This window comes from Oncorhynchus masou, chromosome 16 (genome assembly GCF_036934945.1).
Source record: "Oncorhynchus masou masou isolate Uvic2021 chromosome 16, UVic_Omas_1.1, whole genome shotgun sequence".
Taxonomy (NCBI): domain Eukaryota; kingdom Metazoa; phylum Chordata; class Actinopteri; order Salmoniformes; family Salmonidae; genus Oncorhynchus; species Oncorhynchus masou.
The window spans coordinates 5,020,540-5,037,653 of record NC_088227.1 but is presented as its reverse complement, the minus strand read 5'-3'; positions in this window follow the sequence as shown (position 1 = coordinate 5,037,653).

Below are 17,114 nucleotides of genomic sequence, written 5' to 3'. Positions count from 1 at the left end.
TAATGTACTTGTCCTCTTGCTCAGTTGTGCACCGGGGCCTCCCACTCCTCTTTCTATTTTGGATAGAGCTAGTTTGTGCTGTTCTGTGAAGGGAGTAGTACACAGTGATGTACGAGATCTTCAGTTTCTTGGCAATTTCTCGCATGGAAAAGCCTTCACTTCTCAGAACAAGAATAGGCTGAGTTTCATAAGAAAGTTGTTTGTTTCTGGCCATTTTGAATCTAATCGAACCCAGAAATGCTGATGCTCCAGATACTCAACTATTTTAAAGATGGCCAGTTTTGTTGCTTCTTTAATCAGTACAACAGTTTTCAGCTGTGCTAACATAATTGCAAAAGGGTTTTCTAATGATCAATTAGCTAATCCAAGTTTATCATTTTAAAAGGCTAACACAACATGCCATTGGAACACAGTGATGGTGGCTGATAATGGGCCTCTGTATGTCTATGTAGATATTCCATTACATATCAATTGTTTCCAGCTACAATAGTAATTTACAACATGAACAATATCTACATTGTATTTCTGATCACGTTGATGTTATTTTAATGGACAAAAAAATGTGCTTTTCTTTCAAAAACAAGGACATTTTTAACTGACCCCAAACTTTTCAATTGTTGTGTACATGGATGAACTCTCCCCCCCCTCTGTCTTGGATGCCATGGTTGGCCTTACGTTGTCAAACTATTCCTGAGGTGTTTTATACAACAAACTTCTGTGTTCTCTTTTTTTTCAGCATTTGCAATGCGGTCCTGGCAGAATTTTCTTAATCTCCTTAGCTATTATACTCTGCTTCCACCGGGCATTCCACTGATTTCAAAACTCGATCTTCCAGAAAGTGTAGAGCCTTAGCAACACTTGTGGGGAAAAAACTGCTATAGAAAGGATTACTTACACATTCTAAGCAGCTCATGTTATAGACAGACGCGCGCTACATGGCAGACCAATCCGATCTCATCTCTCGGCATGTCCAGCCCATCCATTATCTTAGCTTATCATGGCTAGCGGGAAGGTTACTGTCTGTTTTTGTGGTTATACCAACTAGGCTTGTAATTTAAAAATGTTTAAAAAAATTACAGGTGGCATACCCGTTTTTTAAGGCACATGCAAGTTCACATGTTCCAAAAAATGCATTTGAAAAAAGAAATATATATATTTCAGATGCCTCTCCTTTGAAGTAGTGATGTGTGACATATGGCTAGTTTCCTGAAACAAGTTACATATAGGGACACACGCGGACACGGACACACACACACACACACACATGTTGGCATATGCGGGTAACAGAACAGCTTTAATGCACCTTGGTAGAGATGGTGGTGGAAAATATCTCAGGCATCGCGCCAGAATCTCCCTTAAATTGGGTTGAGATCTGGTGCACACTTTAAACGCTATGCTCCTTTGACACCCTTCTTTCAAAGTCACTGAGATCTTCTCTACAAGCCATGGTAGCCTATAACAAAAATTGGGCAACTAGGCATTTTACACATGGTAAGTAAATAACTTTATTAACTCATTAATCACACCTGTGTGGAAGCACCTGTTTTCAATATATGCAGTTCTCTCTATCCGATATCAAACAACATTATGGATCAATTGCTTTGGATTTTGATACACATTGAAACGCTTACTAAGTAGGAGAGACATCAAAGAGGTTGTGCATTGTTAAAGATAACCTCTTCATTGATCAGGCCCATAGAGACAGAATGGGAGGCTGTGTGATGTTTTTACTCCTCAGCACAAATCATCTTTGTTCAGAGCGAGGAAATTAATTGGTTCTATGGAGAAAAGAGCGGTCCTGACAATCAGCTTACCTTTCTGCACTTACATATATGACCTCAACTCAAGATTCTGTGGTGTAACAACTACAAATAGAGGCTTCTTATAGAGACTGAGGACAGTGAGAAACCGTTTCAAATCAGGACAAAAGCTAAAATGGGATGGTGTGCTTGCTCCCCTGCAAGAGGTGATGTCCCATTTCTCTACTCTGTGTCTTACTTCTGTACCCAACTACACATGCTTGTAATGAACACGAGGGGAGACAGATAGCTGGCTTCAGGCGTAGCGGGTGTTTATTGCAAAGGACCACAGGAGGAGGCAGGTAGCTGGGTCCAAGGCCAGGCAGGAGGTCAGACACAGGGGTCCAAAAGGACAACAGTACAGGCAGGGAAAAGGCTAGTAAAGTAGTCCAGAATATGAGGCAATAGGTAGATAACAGGATATCCGATAGGCAAAAGGAATCGTTAGTGAGGCAGGAAAAAACTATCAAACACGGCAGGAGTAAATCACGGGAAACCCAGAGCTCCGAAAGACGTGTGTCACAAAACAAACAATACCTCACAGCGATGGAGTGCAAAGAACTGAACTAAATAGTATGTGATAATGACAGAGGTGTGTGAACAGGTTATTAGAATTCAGGTGATTGGGATCTGGAGAGTGAGCTGCGTTCAGGGGATCTATGTGTTTGAGAGTGAGTTGGAAGCAGACATTACAATGCTGTATCTTTACACAACATCAAACTTAAAATGGCGGAATGTCAGGATTCGTAATATCAGGAATCACTTGTCATTTAATTTTATTTCCTTTCAATGTGTGTTCAATTAAGACCTAGAAAACCAGGTGAGGCGAGTCCTTGAGTACTCAGTGACCCTAACCGATCAATCAAATACATGGGAGGAGTGAAAACCGGGCAGACACTCTGCCCTCTATAGAATGAATTTGACACCTGTGGTCTAGACTTAGTTTTTGCCAGGGGGGCTGATAGGTAATTGACCGACATGGTTCAACTCAGTGGCGGCCGCTGATGGGCTGAATTCCCAGGATGCGAGGTGGCTGGAGTTGCCAACACACCGCTGTTGCCATGACTGTATTACCGCAACATTGGTAGTCATGAGTCATGACCGAAGGTAAAAATTCCACATGACCCGTTGAGTCACTGCAATCTCCTCTTATGCACGCTGGACATGTGTTGGTAGTTCCCAATTTGGTAATGACCATCAGGTCCTAATGGCCTGGTACTCGGGGCTCTATTGTCCCTCTAACTACTCTGACATCATTGCAAATGCAATATAAAATCGTATCGTATCGAACACTTATCAACAAAACAGTATCACGCTCTTAAAACTCACCTCACTGTGATCGATCAAGTTGAAGAAGTTCAACAAAATGTTAAAACTGAGTGGAAAACGTGGTCATTATGGATGTTGTTTCAAAGCCAAGCATAAGGAAATGAACAACACTTTCTAAGGTGATGATTAATTAAAAACACCCTATTAGAGCTTATGCATAAGCATAGACATACAGTTGGAAGTTTAATTTACATACACTTAGGTTGGAGCCATTAAAACTCATTTCCAACTACTCCACAAATGTATTGTTAACAAACTATAGTTTTGTCAAGTCAGTTAGGACATCTACTTTGTACATAACACAAGTAATTTTTACAACAATTGTTTACAGACAGATTATTTCACTTATAATTCACTGTATCACAATTCCAGTGGGTCAGAAGTTTACATACACTAGGTTGACTGTCCCTTTAAACAGCTTGGAAAATTAAAGAAAATGATGGCTTTAGATGCTTCTGATGGGCTAATTGACATCATTAGAGTCGATTGGAGGTGTACCTGTGGATGTATTTCAAGGCCTACCTTCATGCTCAGTGCCTTTGCTTGACATAGGAAAATCAAAATAAATCAGCCAAGACCTCCTAAAAATCTGTACAAACATCTGTACAAACAATAGTACGCAAGAATAAATACCATGGTACCACAAAGCCATCAAACCGCTCAAGAAGGAGGCGCGTTCTGTCTCCTTGAGATGAACGTGTGTTGGTGCGAAAAGTGCAAATCAATCCCAAAACAACGGACATTGTGAAGATGCTGGAGGAAACACGTACAAAGGGTCTATATGCACAGTACAACGAGTCCTATATCGACATAACCTGAAAGGCCACTCAGCAAGGAAGAAGCCACTGCTCCAAACACGCCATAAAAAAGCCAACCTATGGTTTGCAACTGCACATCCGGACAAAGATTGTACTTTTTGGAGAATTGTCCTCGAGTCTGATGAAACAAAAACAGAACTGTTTGGCCATAATGACCATCGTTAACCATAAAAACCATCCCAACCGTGAGGCACGGGGGTGGCAGCATCATGTTGTGGGGGTGCTTTGCTGCAAGAGGTACTAGTGCATTTCACAAAATAGATGGAATCATGAAGAAGGGAAAATGATGTGGATATATTGAAGCAACATCTCAAGACATCAGTCAGGAAGTTAAAGCTTGGTCGCAAATGGATCTTCCAAATGGACAATGTCCCCAAGCATACTTCCAAAGTTGTGGCAAAATGGCTCAAGTTGTGGCAAAACAGTCAAGGTATTGGAGTGGCCATCATAAAGCCCTGACCTCAATCCGATAGAACATTTGTGGGCAGAACTGAAAAGGCTTGTGTGAGCAAGGAGGCCTACAAACCTGACTGTTACACCAGCTCTGTCAGGAGGAATGGGCCAAAATTCACCCAAATTACTGTGGTAAGCTTGAGGAAGGCTATCCGAAACGTTTGACACAAGTTAAGCAATTTAAAGGCAATGCTACCAAACACTAATTGAGTGTATGCAAACTTCTGACCCACTGGGAATGTGATGAAAGAAATAAAAGCTGAAATAAATCACTCTCAACTATTTTTCTGACATTTCACATTCTTAAACTAACATAGTGATCCTAACTGTCCTAAAACGGGGCATTATTACTAGGATTAAATGTCAGGAATTGTGAAAAGTTAAGTTTTAAATGTATTTGGCCAAGGTGTATGTAAACTTCAGACTTACTGTATATACTGTATGAGATCAAGCCCCCCCCCCAAACAAACAAAGTTAAAATAATGCTTGTACTGTTACACAACACATAGCCTATCGCATAATATGCACGGCAGAAAAACATTTAAAAAATATGAAATATGTCTTTGATACATAATGGGTCTAGCCTACACTCCAAAAATAAACAAATTATATTAATCGCCTTTGAGCGTGAGCTGTATTTTAATGCATTATGGATGGACTTATTCTATGCTAAAATGAAAACATGAAAACATGTTCCTAAATTAAGCACGGGGTAGCTGGTGGAACAGGGTTGGATAGCCCATGGCACAGAGTTTGGGCGGAATATCACCTATCGCGCACTGTAAGGCTGCTTGCTCCTCAGTGGTTGACACGTGGAGTGAAATAGGTATTCTATATAGCATTTCTATATGCAATCCCATGTGAAAGCAGAATTTTGATGGTTACCACTAAAAAGAGGAGGATCCCAGCTGCTACTATATTTATTTCTCAGGTTAAGCACAGCTCCACTATAAAACCAGAGTAGACTACCGCATGATTGAAAAATGAACTGCAGGAAAGCTGCCATCTCACTGTCATTTGCATGACAATAACCGGCTCACAAAATATCATGACCACCCAGCCCTACCTAGGATCAGTTTTGTCTTTTAGATTATAATGACTTGAGCAGAAGTATCTCAGAAAGCCGGATTAGTGAGTTAGCGAAATCTGTCAAAACAGACTTTGAGCAAACTCACAATTTCTGGGTCCAGAAAGAGATCTCGACATATAGCCTGATCGGAAATCTTAACAATGAACACCGTGAAGAAAACCTGCTACCTACTAGGTTAACGTAGCATCTCCATCAGTCAGATTCTTGTCCAACAATATGGCCCGTCCATATAATCAAGAAGGATTTTTACAGAGTTGCAGGTACCCTACAGAAGGCTGCGGTCAGTTGACTGCCAGCAATGCTTTGCTAATTTCAAGTGAATAGGAGAGGCCAACATACCTTGTAGAGTCTTTCTTTCAGATACATTGAGCACTTGATTGAGCCTGTCTGGAGTGCCATATGGTGGAGTTGCACTCTAAATTGAGCTCAGGTGCATCCTGTTTCCATTGATCATCCTTGATGTTTCTACAACTTGATTGGAGTCCACCTGTGGTAAATTCAGTCGATTGGACATGATTTAGAAAGACACACACCTGTTTGTATAAGGTACCACAGTTGACAGTGCATGTCAGAGCAGAAACCAAGCCATGAGAATGAAGGAATTGTCCATAGAGCTCCAAGACAGGATTGTGTCAAGGCACAGATCTGGGGAAAGGTAACCAAACATTCCTGCAGCATTGAAGGTTCCCAGGAACAAAGTGGCCTATTCTTAAGTGGAAGAAGTTTGGAACCACCAAGACTCTTCCGAAAGCTGGCCGTCCGGCCAAACTGACACCAAGAACCTGATGGTCACTGACAGAGCTCTGGAGTTCTTCTGTGGAGATAGGAGAAACTTACAGAAGGACAACAATCTCAGCAACACTCCACCAACCAAGCCTTGAGTGGCCAGATGGAAGACTCTCAGACTATGAGAAACAAGATCCTCTGGTCTGATAAAATCAATATCGAACTCTTTTGCCTGAATGCCAAGCGTCACATCTGAAAGAAGACTGGCAACATTATGCTGCCACCACCATGCTTCACCATGGGGATGCTACGGTAAAGCATGGTGGTGGCCCTTCGGGGAAGCGTGTTGGTGGCAGCATCATGTGGGGATGTTTTTCAGAGGCAGGGACTGGGGGACTAGTCACGATCGAGGGAAAGATGAACGGCGCAAAGTACAGAGATTCTTGATGACAACCTGCTCCGGAGCTCTCTGGACCTCAGCCTGGGGTGAAGGATCACCTTCCAACAGGACAACAACCCTAAGCACACAGCCAAGACAACGCTTCGGGACACATCTCTGACTGTCCTTGAGTCTCCGATCGAACATTTCTGGAGAGACCTGAAAATAACTAGTCAGATTCAATCAGCATTTTAAAAGCAGCAAACGTCTGAGGCGTGACGAGTGAGAAGACCCTGTTAGCCTGAAATGATGCATGGATATAGGATAATTGAAATTCACGTAAAAACAACACCTGGGTTCAAATCGTATTGGTTTTCTTTCACATACTTTAACTGCAATGAGCTTGACTGGCGCAATCGAACCAATGGAACAGTCACAAAAGTGTAAAATCCACCAGGCAGGTTCAATTTAACATCAAATGATTTAGAAGAGAAAACAAATACAACTTGAACCTAGGTCTGTTGGAGACTCATGTAAAAACCTCACCATCTACACAAAAAATGCAGCCGCCAAGGACTGGATGGTACAGTAACTTTAAGGGGTAATAACGTACTGCATTATGCATGAGGAGTGTGAGAATACAACCCACAGTGGACAGTGTACATCCCCATAGGCGCATAGCGAATGTTGTCTGTGAATGCTGTAGCTGTTGTGTTTCAATACGGCTGTGACTCAGAAGGCAGCTAGAGGAGAGACTGATGTTGGGTTTTTGTTAAAACATTGTATGTTTATGGTAAAAGGTTATCTACAGAAGCATGGGTGGATGTGGCCGTGAAAGAATATACTCTTTTTAGGTTGTGTATACTTTCTGCCAGTCACATTATGTTAAAGGTCCCCAAAGCACACACACATCCCTGGAACGAGCTGCAACAAACAGTCAAACTGGACAGTTTTATCTCAATCTTTTCACTCAAAGACTCAATCATGGACACTCTTACTGACAGTTGTGGCTGCTTTGTGTGATGTATTGCTGTCTCTACCTTCTTGCCCTTTGTGCTGTTATCTGTGTTTGTACCATGTTTTGTGCTGCTACCATGTTGTGTTGCTACCATGTTGTTATCATGTTGTGTTGTCAGGTGTTGCTGCCCTGCTATGTTGTTGTCTTAGGTCTCTGTGTATTTTTGTGTTCTCTCTTGCCAGGATGTGTGTTTTGGCCTAATATTTATATATATTTTATTTATTTATTTATTTATTTTTTAAAGCCGTTTGCTTTTTGGTAAATAAGAATTTGCTCTCAACTGACTTGCCTAGTTAAATAAAAAGACCATGCGAGTGTGCTTGGTGAATGATATCTGTGGAGTTAATGGTTATGCAAACGGTTAAGATGTGTATAATTGAAAAGCTGTCCATTGGTTTGATTTACAACCTTATTGGCTGATTGTGCCAAAGTGCTGAGTCTGGTTATAATCCCATGAGAGTGTGTGTGTGCGTGTCTTTGCATGTGTTGTGAAAGCGAGGGAGTACAGAGCGGAGAAGAGATGGAAGGAGAGACAGTTCAAAGGAGAAGAGAAATTGCTGAACAAGAAAACGGGATGATCTCTGTGTGCATGCATAAAGAAAAAAATTATTCACTGTATACTAACCTCACTTTTTCCCAATTGCCCTGCTTTTCAGGAACACCTTTGGGAATATCGAAATAAAACTAGGGTAAATTACACAGCTGTCAAAACTAATTCTTCTCATTGGGATACATTGCTTTGTTTTCCCGAACATGCAGCGATCGCTAGTTTGGAGGTCCTCAGACTACATCCAAAAAGGCAGCTGTGTCTTCAGGCTGAGCTATAACTAGCAGCAGATACAATGCTTTAGCACTAGTAATCAGACCCAGGTTAGCCCCCCGTCGTGTGCACAATTATCCGTATTAAGGTCCCTGGGTTGAGGGCTGAGTCGCTGCATGGATTTTTATTTAGAGTACTACATGAAAACATGATTTTACATTAGGGAACACAATGTTCCCTTACGGCAAAACCCAAGGGTGAGCACTGAGAGAGCCTAGGTTTGTTCTGTCTTAAGAAAAGATGATACACAAATTTGTAAACAGACATGCACAGACGCATACAACTGACATACATTCCCACACATGACCCCTAACCCTTCCAATAAGAGAACTCTCACTAACTGCTGGGCAGCAGAGTTGTCAGAGGTGTTCTGTGACGGATATTAATGACACCGTGTGGATCGTGATGGAATTACTTTATGATGCTGCTGTTCAATCTCCGGCTCCGGCTCGACCGGAGAGCCTGACACATGACAGACTTTTTAATGAGTTCTAGAAGCATACGTATCCACTGACAACCAAGTGTTCCTCAGCGGCTTCTTTGGCTAAAACATTCAGATGAATACATAGGCTCCCAGGGAGGGCTGTAGAAGAACCTATGGTCGCTTCCCAAATGGCACCCTATTCCCTACATTGTGCACTACAGTTGACCAGGGCCCTATGGCGCGCGCAACTACACACATACACACGGACACATGCACCTACACAGACTTACCATAGCTGAGACGGTGAATGTGCCAGGGTTGATTTCTATCACTATCACCCACATGTGGGTTGAAAGGAGCACATGAAAGAGTGATGACAGCCGCAGAGCACAGAATGAGGGAGAGCTCGGTTTGTTGTTTTGGAAAGTTTTGACGTTTTGTTACTACAGTAGGCAGCGAACTTCGGATCCCTCTCCGTGTTTGGCATCAGTTGCTGGGACCCTTACTATCTGTTCAGGGATCCCTTCGACCAAGGTCAGGTCTGAGGAGCTGCTTTGTGTATTTGTATTTATCAGGTACTCTTCCTGGGGTCCGGCAAAATGAAGGCAGTTAAACAACTTTAAAAACAATACAATACATTCATGACAGAGCCCTGAGGCCATTACTCCACTACCACATATCTATAACGCAAAATCCATGTGTACGTGTGTGTATGTTATCATGTGTTTCAAATCAAATGTATTTATATAGCCCTTCTTACATCAGCTGATATCTCAACGTGTTTGTATGCATGTGTCTGTGCTTACAGCATGTTTGTGTTACTTCACAGTCCCCGCTGTTCCATAAGGTGTGTTTTACCTGCTTTTTAAATCTGATTCTGCTGCTTGCATCAGTTACCTGATGTGTAGTAGAGTTCCATGTAGTCATGGTTCTATGTAGTACTGTGCGCCTTCCATAGTCTGTTCTGGACTTGGGGACTGTGAAAAGACCTTTGGTGGCATGTGTTGTGGGGAATGCATGGGTGTACGAGCTGTGTGCTAGTATATTATACCGACAGCTCGGTACCTTCAGCTTGTCAACACCTCTTACAAAAAGAAGTAATGAGGAAGTCAATCTCTCTTCCACCAAAACATTGTATAAATGTTAAAATAATGTAGGCGACTACAACACAATAGACATGGTCGTAGAAAATCCAAAGAAAAACCAACCAAATTTTTATTTTATTTGGAAGCCTATGCTCTTACAATTTGAAAGTATAGGGAAATTATTCAATCTAGCTCCATGTATGCAATTCCTATGGCTTCCACTGGGTGTCAGCACTCTATTTTCAAGGTTTCAGGCTTGTTTCTTCCAAAACGAGTAAGACTAGTGAGTTGTACTACAGGGCCACAATATTGGAAATTCGTGTATGCGCGCGATGAAGTCAAGGAGCACCTGCTAATATCGTTTTCCTATTGAACACACTTCTTTCCATATGACATATTATAATTGATTACATTCAATAGAAACTTATTTTGAATTGTTTTAACAAAGTTTAGCGGTAGATTTTTGGATTCCTTTCTCTGCACGTTGAACGAGTGTGGAACGAGACATTTTGTGATATAAAGAAGGATTTTTATCTAACAAAATGACACTACACGTTATAGCTGGGACCCTTTGGATGATAAATTGGAGGAAGATTTTCAAAAAGTAAGTGAATATTTAATCGCAATTTGAATTTATGAAACCTGTGCCCTACATATTTTGATGTGGGGCGCTGTCCTCAAACAATCACATGGCATGCTTTCGCTGTAATGGCTACTGCAATTAGATTAAAAAGAATTTAAGCGTTCAACTGATGAAAGACACTTATATGAAACTCAATGTTTAAATCCTCTTGATACTCCCCATCCCGGATCCGGGATCGTGAATAAAGCCTCAGGCTCATTAGCATAACGCAACGTTAACGATTTCTGAAAATCGCAAATAAAATGAAAATAATTTGCCTGCTCTCAAGCTTAGCCTTTTCTTAACAACACTGTCATCTCAGATTTTCAAAATATGCTTTTGAACCATAGCAAATCAATAATTTGTGTAAGAGTATTGCAAGCTAGCTTAGCATTTTGCGTAGCATTTAGCATGCAACATTTTCACAAAAAACAGATAACCAAATAAATAAAATCATTCACCTTTGAAGAGCTTCGGATGTTTGCAATGAGGAGACTCTCAGTTACATAGCAAATGTTCAGTTTTTCCTGAAAGAATCTTTGTGTAGGAGAAATCGCTCCGTTTTGTACATCACATTTGGCTACCGAAACGAACCGAAAATTCAGTCACCAAAACGTCAAACTTTTTCCGAATTAACTCCATAATATCGACCGAAACATGGCAAACGTTGTTTAGAATCAATCCTCAAGGTGTTTTTTCACATATCTCTTCATTGATATGCAGTTGGTGGAAGCCTGCTTTCCCCTCAGAATCGCATGGAAAAATACCAGCAGCTGAAAATGACGCACCAATTTCGACGGAGGACACCGGGCGGACACCTGGAAAATGTAGTCTCTTATGGTCAATCTTCCAATGATATGCCTACAAATATGTCACAATGCTGCAGACACCTTGGGGAAACGATAGATAGGGCAGGCTCATTCCTCTCGCATTCACAGCCATATAAGGAGACAATGGAAAACGGAGCCTCAAAAATCCTGCTGATTTCCTGGTTGCCGTTTCATCTTGGTTTTGCCTGTAGCTCCCGTACTAGGGCACCCACAGACAATATCTTTGCAGTTCTGGAAAATTCAGAGTGTTTTCTTTCCAAAGCTATCATTTATATGCATAGTCGAGCATAGTTTTGTGACAAAATATCTTGTTTAAAACGGGAACGTTTTTCATCCAAAAATGAAATAGCCCCCCCAGAGTTTCAAGAGGATAATGTTCATCATTTGTATGATTATTTATTTGAATTGCGCACCCTCCAGTTTCACCGGAAGTTGTTCTGCTACCAGGACGCCTATCCTTCAGGCTAGCCGTGCTGCGTTGTTCTGAGCCAACTGCAATTTTCCCAAGTCCCTCTTTGTGGCACCTGACCACACGACTGACATAACCAGGGCCTGTAGGACCTGCCTTGTTGATAGTGTTGTTGACTGCTTATGGGCCAACATCCGGTGAAATTGCATAGCTCAAAATTCAAACTACAGAATAATTATTATTTAACTTTCATAAAGTCACAAGGCTAATACATCAAAATAAAGCTTAACTTCTTGTTAATCCAGCCTCCATGTCAGATTTCAAAAAGGCTTTATGGCGAAAGCACACCATGCGATTATCTGAGGACAGTTCACTCTGGGCACGCTATTCATCGAAAAGTGAAAATGCTGCCCCCTATCCCAAAAAGGTTAAACACTGTTTCCCATGCTTGTCCAATGAACCACAAACAATCAATGAACATGCACCTGTAGAACAGTGGTTAAGACACTAACAGCTTACAGACTGTAGGCAATTAAGGGCACAGTTATGAAAACTTAGGACACTAAAGAGGCCTTTCAACTGACTCTGAACAACACCAAAAGAAAGATGCACAGGGTCCCTGCTCAACTGCGTGAACATGCCTTAGGCATGCTGCAAGAAGGCATGAAGACTGCAGATGTGGCCAGGGCAATAAATTGCAATGTCCGCACTGTGAAACACCTAAGACAGCACTACAGGGAGACAGGATGGACAGCTGATCATCCTCGCAGTGTAAGTCCATGTGTAACAACACCTGCACAGGATCGGTACATCCGAACACCACACCTGCGGGACAGGTACAGGATAGCAACAACAACAACTGCACGAGTTACACCTGGAATGCACAATCCCTCCATCAATGCTCAGACTTTCCGCAATAGGCTGAGAGAGGCTGGACTGAGGGCTTGTAGGCCTGGTGTAAAGCAGGTCCTCACCAGACATCACCGGCAACAACATCGCCTACGGGCACAAACCCACCGTCACGGGACCAGACAGGACTGGCAAAAAGTGTGCTTCACTGACAAGTCAAGGTTTTATCTCACCAGGGGTGACGGTAGGAATTGCATTGATTGTCAAAGGAATGAGCATTACACTGAAACATGTACTCTGGAGCGAGATCGATTCGGGGTTGGAGGGTCCGTCATGGTCTGGGGAGGTGTCTCACAGCATCATCGGACTGAGCTTGTTGTCATTGTAGGAAATCTCAACGCTGTGTGTTACAGGGAAGACATCCTACTCCCTCATGTGGTACCCTTCCTGAAGGCTCATCCTGACATGACCCTCCAGCATGACAATTCCACCAACCATACTTCTTGTTTTGTGCGTGATTTCCTGCAAGACAGGAATGTCAGTGTTATGCTATTGCCAGCTAAGAGCCCGGATCTCAATCCCATTGTGCACGTCTTGGACCCATTGGCTCGGAGAGTGAGGGCTAGGGCCATGATTATCCTTTGTGGCTGGGACCATGGATTGTCCCGGGCTTGTGGCTGTCGAGATCCCTGCTCTTTGTTGTTGTTGTTTTCAATCTTCCCTGCGACGGTCACAAGGGTAGTAGGTTGGTGGTTGAAGGTATCCCTCTAGTGGTGTGGGGGCTGTGCTTTGGCAAAGTGGGTGGGGTTATATCCTGCCTGTTTTGCTCTGGCTGGGAGTATCGTCGGACAGGGCCACGGTGTCTCCCGACTCCTCCTGTGTCAGCCACCAGTATTTATGTTGCAATAGTTTGTGTCCAGGGACTAGGGTCAGTCTGTTATATCTGGAGTATTTCTCCTGTCTTATCTGGTGTCCTTAGTGAATTTAAGTATGCTCCCTCTAATTCTCTCTTTTTTTCTCTCTTTCTCTCTCTCTTCTCTCGGAGGACCTGAACCCTAGGACCATGCCTCTGGATGACCTGGCCTGATGACTCTTTGATGTCCCCAGTCCACCTGGTCATACTGCTGCTGCTCCAGTTTCAACTGTTCTGCCTGCAGCTATGGAACCCTGCCCTGTTCACTGGACGTGCTACCTTGTCCCGGACCAACTGTTTTGGACTCTCGCTCTACTGCACCTGCTGTCTCTAACTCTGAATGATAACAGGTGCTGACACTGTTACACCCTCTATAACCACTGTGATTATTTTTATCTGACCCTGCTGGTCCTCTATGAACGTTTGAACATCTGGGCCATATTCTGTTAGAATCTCCACCCGGGACAGCCAGTAGAGGACTGGCCACCCCTCAGAGCCTGGTTCCTCTCTAGGTTTCTTACTAGGTCCCAGCCTTTCTAGGGAGTTTTTCCTCGCCACCGTGCTTCTACATCTGCTTCGCTGGCTGTTTGGGGTTTTAGGCTGGGTTTCTGTACAGCGCTTTGTAACATCGGCTGATGTTTATTTTACACACAGTTACAAATGGAATAAACAAGTGTACAGTCAATACCACAATAGAAAAAAAGAAAAAAATGATATACAGTGTGTGCAAATGGCATAAGGAGGTAAGGCAATAAATAGGCCATAGTAGCGAAGTAAATACAATTTAGCAGATTAACACTGGAGTGATCGATGAGCAGATGATGATCTGCAGGTAGTGATACTGGTGTGCAAAAGAGCAGAAAAGTAAATAAAAACAATATGGGGATGAGGTAGGTAGATTGGGTGGACTATGTACAGCTGCAGTTATCGATTAGCTGCTCAGATAGCTGATGTTTAAAGTTAGTGAGGGAAATGTAGGTCTCCAGTTTCAGCAATTTTTGCAATTCGTTCCAGTCACTGGCAGCAGAGAACTGGAAGGAAAGGCGGCCAAAGTAGCTGCTGGCTTTGGGGACGGCCAGTGAGATACACCTGCTGGAGCGCGTGCTGTGGGTGTTGTTATCGTGACCAGTGCTTTGGTAACAAAACAGATGGCACTGTGATAGACTGCATCCAGTTTGCTGAGTTGAATATTGGAAGATATTTTGTAGATGACATTGCTGAAGTCGAGGATTGGTAGGATAGTCAGTTTTACTAGGGTAAGTTTGGCGGCGGGAGTGAAGGAGGCTTTGTTGTGAAATAGAAAGCCGATTCTAGATTTGACTTTGTACTGGAGATGTTTGAAATGAGTCTGGAAGGAGAGTTTACAGTCTAGCCAGACACCTAGGTATTTGTAGTTGTCCACATATTCTAGGTCAGAACGGTCCAGAGTAGTGATGCTGGTCGGGCGGGTGCGGGCAGCGAATGGTTGAAAAGCATGCGTTTGGTTTTACTAGCGTTTCAGAGCAATTTGAGGCCACAGGAGGAGAGTTGTATGGCATTGAAGTTCATTTGGAGGTTCGTTAACACAGTGTCCAAAGAAGGGTCAGATGTATACAGAATAGTGTCGTCTGCGTAGAGGTGGATCAGGGAAACACCCGCAGCAAGAGCGACATCGTTGATATATGCAGAGAAAAGAGTCGGCCCGAGAATTGAACCCTGTGGCACCCCCATAGAGACTGCCAGGGGTCCGGACAACAGGGCCTCCGAAACACTGAACTCTCTGCGAAGTAGTTGGTGAACGAGGCGAAGCAGTCATTTGAGAAACCAAGGCTATTGAGTCTGCCCATAAGTATACGGTGATTGACAGAGTTGAAAGCCTTGTCCAGGTCGATGAAGATGGCTGCAAGGTACTGTCTTCTATCGATGGCGGTTATGATATCGTTTAGTACCTTGAGCGTGGCTGAGGTGCACCCTTGACCTGCTCAGAAACCGGATTGCACAGAGGAGAAGGTACGGTGGGATTCAAAATCGTCAGTGATCTGTTTATTAACTTGGCTTTAGAAGTCTTTAGATAGGGCAGGATGGATATAGGCCTATAACAGTTTGGGTCTAGAGTGTCACCCCCTTTGAAGAGGGGGATGACCGCGACAGCTTTCCAATCTTTTGGGATCTCGGACGATGTGGAATAGAGGTTGAACAGACTGGTAATAGGGGTTGCAACAATGGCGGTGGATATTTTTAGAAAGAGAGGATCCAGATTGTCTAGCCCAGCTGATTTGCATGGGTCCAGGTTTTGCAGCTATTTCAGAACATCTGCTATCTGGATTTGGGTGAAGGAGAACCTGGGGAGGCTCGGGCAAGTTGCTGCGGGGGTGCGAAGCTGTTGGCCGGGATTGGGGTAGCCAGGAGCAAAGCATGGCCAGCCGGAGAGAAATGCTTATTGAAATGTTCGATTATCTTGGATTTATCGTTGGTGACCGTGTTACCTAGCCTCAGTTTAGTGGGCATCTGGGAGGAAGTGCTCTTGTTCTCCATGGACTTTATAGTGTCCCACACTTTGTGGAGATAGAGCTAGAGGATGCAAATTTCTTTTTCAAGAAGCTAGCCTTTGCTTTCCTGACTGAATGCGTGTATTGTTTTCTGACTTCTCTGAACAGTTGCATATCGCGGGGACTATTCGATGCTAATGCAGAACGCCACAGGATGTTTTTGTGCTGTTCAAGGGCAGTCAGGTCTGGAGTGAACCAAGGGCTATATCTGTTCTTAGTTCTACCTTGTGGCATGCTTATTTAAGATGGTGAGGAAATTACTTTTAAAGTACGACCAAGCATCCTCGACTGACTGGATGAGGTTAATATCCTTCCAGGATACCCGGGCCAGGTTGATTAGGATGGCCTGCTCGCAGAAGTATTTTAGGGAGCGTTTGACAGTGATGAGGGGTGGTCGTTTGACCTCGGACCCATAGCGAATGCAGGCAATGAGGCAGTGATCGCTGAGATCCTGATTGAAAACAGCAGAGGTGTATTTAGAGGGCAAGTTGGTCAGGATAATATCTATGAGGGTGCCCATATTTACGGATTTAGGGTTGTACCTGGTTGTTTCTTTGATAATTTGTGTGAGATTGAGGGCATCTAGCCTAGAATGTCAGGCTGCTGGGGTGTTAACCATATCCCAGTTTTGGTCACCTAACAGAACAAACTCTGAAGATTGATGGGGGGCAATCAATTCACATATGGTGTCCAGGGTACAGCTGGGAGCTGAGCGGGGGGGGGGGGGGGTGAAAGAAAAGTGAAAGATTTATTTCTGGAGAGATATATTTTTTAAATTAGAAGTTCAAGCTGTTTGAGCATAGACCTGAAAAGTATGACAGAACTTTGCAAGCTATCTCTGCAGTAGATTGCAACTCATCCCCCTTTGGCAGTTCTATCTTGATGGAAAATGTTTTTCTTTGGGTATGGAAATCTCAGAATTTTTGGTGGCCTACCTAAGCCAGGATTCAGACACGGCAAGGACATCAGAGTTGACGGAGTGTGCTAAAGCAGTGAGTAAAACAAACTTAGGGAGGAGGCTT